We start from the raw sequence: 3303 nt of genomic DNA on the forward strand, positions 1-3303 counted from the left end.
CAGGGGATCCTCCACTTCCTTTGGATTCCGACTTCGGAAGATTGGGAATCCCGGGTTTCCCTTCGCGGTGCGTATCTGACTCTTTTATTTAGCCGTTTGCTACTAGAATCCACCTTCAGAGGGCACCCGACCTCCCTTCCTGCATAGGGACACCACACACTCGATCCCACTTCTTGTATAGTATATCCCATATCCATTCTTAGTGAAACCCAGGTAAGAGGTAAGTCTTGGTGGATCCTTGCCCTCCTCGTACGTCCGCTCCATATCAGATCCATCGTCATCCCATACGGGGTGCTGCTCGCCATGGCTAATCCACCACAGGCAACTTGCATCCGTGCCAGCCAACCCAAATCCTCTCTAATCACTGAAATTGTCACTGATTCGGGATAGTGACCCCGCGTCAGGCCCATTCCCTTATTTCTGAAAAAGCACTTCACCACACCGCCGCCTTCTTCTGGCGGTGTTTCGCGCGATCCACCGCCCGCAGCACTTCCTCAAGCTCGTCTGCGCCGGGAAGTCGTAACAGGGTCAGCCTGTCGGCCAGATCCACGTCTCCCACCGTCTCGATGAAATGATCCACGTGTTCCCGCAGTACCTTGGATCCCCCATCCTTGATCTTCAACTTGGCCCGTAGACCGGCCACATTTAGTCGATGTAGGTATTTCAGCGGGGATTCATCCGATCTGCGGCGAGCGTGGTAGTATCGTCGTGCCACCGACACTCCCAATCCACAGTACTGGGTCTGGAAACTGCGCAGCAAATCTGGCCACTTGTTCCTGGTGGATCTGCCCAGCTGCCGATATCAGTTCCTGGCTGGCCCCGCTAGCAGATCCGCAAAGGTCAAACACTTCTCAGCATCCGACGCTTGATCTCTCATGAGGGCCGACTTGACTTTGCTGATCCATGTTCTCGCTCGGTCCTCATCTTGATCCTTGCCCGTGAACTCCTTCAGATCCGATATGGCTGAGATCCGTACCCTCTGGATCATGGACGATCCACCTGCCCCGGCTGTGGCTGTTGCTACCACTGCTGACGAAGTGGATATGCCATCCAGATCATCTGGGTCGAACTCATCATGGGAGTTGTCTTCGTCCACTGAGTCCATCTCCACGTCTCGTGCTCCATGTTCGTGGAGCACTTGCACTTGTAGTACGGGCGCTCTCATACCCTGTTTGGCCAGGAAACGACTCATCGCAGCTTCGAAGTGTCGCTGCAGGGTGCCCGAGGAAGTGTCGGAAGAGCCTGTGGCCGTCTGGTCCACTGGCGAGACCGGATCCGTGAGGCGATTACCTTGAGCCCGATCTGACGATAATCCCACTGGCTTCTTGCCGGATCTCGCTCGATCGTGGCTGGATTGTGTCAGATCACGCGTAGGGCGTACTGGATCCCGAGCCTTCGCGCTCACAGGGACTTCCTGTCCTCGGCTCCTCGCCCGCGCTTCCAGCATGGATGCCCCGGAGGGTCCTAAAGTCATGCGTCGTGGTTCGGACGACGTGTCTGACTTATCCTCAGCGGCAGATTCGTAGTTCGAGGATGCAGCCTGGCTGACCCTCGGCGACGACACCGGATCCATAGTGCGCGACCTTTCTCCGGTGATGGACTTAACTCTGGCAAAGAGGTCCCGCGTCGCGGATACTATGAGATCCAGGTCTAGCTCGAAGATATCCTCTGCGTCGAACACACCAGCTACGATGCCTGACTCCGTAAGCAAACGTAATAGATCTTTGACTGCCACCAACTTGTTCGCCGTTTTCGTTGGTGCTCTCACCGGTTGCCTTGGATCTTCGATCTGTCGTGGATTCAGGATCTGCATGACAGGATCTTGATGCAGAAAGTCGCGTAAAGCTTGGTGGCGATACACAAACTCGAGATCCTTGTCTGACCAGCCTGACCTGGATCCAGCTTGGTCTTCTTCCGACTCTGGAGCTTGCATCTTCTTCCGCGTAGTCTTACTCGTTTTCGTCTTCTTTCTCGTTTCTTCGACTAGCGGGCTTGGGTTTAGGTACGGAGTTGGCTTAACCGGTGAATCTGCAAATGCATACCGTTTCGCCTTCACTTTCCCTTGTTTTGTTAGCGGATCTTGACTTGCGTCAAGATCCGCAGGGGTCCCCGAGGGGACCTGGGGAGGATAGAGAATTATTCTATGGGCCTAAGTAGATTTGAACTACTGACTTTACACTTATCAGGCGTATACTCTAACCAACTGAGTTATAGGCCCTTTGAAGTAAAAGGATTCGAACCTTTGATTTTCCGTACCAAAAACGGAGGCCTTACCACTTGGCTATACTTCAAAATAAAATATATGCTTAGAAAGACTCGAACTTTCATTTTATAGATCCGCAATCTAACGCTTTATCCAATTAAGCTATAAGCATAACTTTAATTTTTTTTTATAATTTTAATATTGATTAATGTATTTTTTGATAAAAATTTTTTAATTAAAATTAAAAAATTTAATAATTGAAAAATATTTTTAAATTTTATATCAATTTTTGGTGTATAATTTTTAATTATAAAATGTTCACGTGATTTTTTATTAACATGAGGTGATGACATATGGACCGTATCCAATTTTCGTTGAGAGTTCGGTACTGACGCCGTCGAGTCTCTTACATCTTGGAGTCACTGTACATCACATGACCGAGGGTTCGTCGCTTGAACAACTTGGGCGGTGTCGCATCTTTGTCGACGGGCGATCACCGCAAATATGGAGAAACCACTACACCACACCACCAGTGACCTCTCTTACCGCAGTAACCACAGTTGGTGTTGGCCTTCTTTTGCTGATTCGGCTGCGTTCCCGCTGGTCCGTAGTTAGCCAGGTTGTTTGGCCACCGAAGCGCCCCCCACCCCCCCCCCCTCACTTCCTCCGGCATTCTGATTCCGCCCGTTATTCCGCTGTGCTGCTCCATCAGGCTGCTGGTTATTGTGGTGTAGTAGAACACACAAATACCGTCAGATGTGGATTCCTTACACAAACCACAACAAATCGCCGAGTAAAGTCGGCGGTTGTACCGCCTGCGCAGAGGGTGGTCTTCTCGCGGTTTCGGCCTTCCGGGACAGACGAGTGGCTCGCGTCCACTCGGTTCCGACTAACCAAGTCAGAGCACTTCCGAGGCTCCGCCGAGTTTGGTTCGGCGGAGCTCGTTCACAAACCCTGTGCCCTCAACCAAAGGATGGACGACGGCGCGCGAGCGCTTTTACAGGTCACCAAGCGCAGAGGCTGCTCAGCTAGAAATGTTACGGCACCCGGGCTATCACGAGCGTACCGGCCCGCTGAGTATGCGGGGCTTCTTTCGCGGA

At 51.7% G+C, this 3303-nt stretch overlaps 3 non-coding genes across 3 annotated transcripts; all 3 read right to left on the bottom strand.

Moving 5' to 3' along the window:
- Positions 1 to 2144: 2144 nt before the first annotated feature.
- Positions 2145 to 2218, bottom strand: PITG_31823. Its single transcript has one exon. It is a non-coding gene; the product is annotated as a tRNA-Ile (tRNA).
- Position 2219: 1 nt separating this feature from the next.
- On the bottom strand, positions 2220 to 2291 carry PITG_31824. The gene has a single exon. It is a non-coding gene; the product is annotated as a tRNA-Gln (tRNA).
- Positions 2292 to 2301: 10 nt separating this feature from the next.
- On the bottom strand, positions 2302 to 2375 carry PITG_31825. The gene has a single exon. It is a non-coding gene; the product is annotated as a tRNA-Arg (tRNA).
- Between the last annotated feature and the right edge of the window lie 928 nt (positions 2376 to 3303).

The sequence above is a fragment of the Phytophthora infestans genome, genomic scaffold (assembly GCF_000142945.1).
Source record: "Phytophthora infestans T30-4 supercont1.2075 genomic scaffold, whole genome shotgun sequence".
NCBI lineage: Eukaryota > Oomycota > Peronosporomycetes > Peronosporales > Peronosporaceae > Phytophthora > Phytophthora infestans.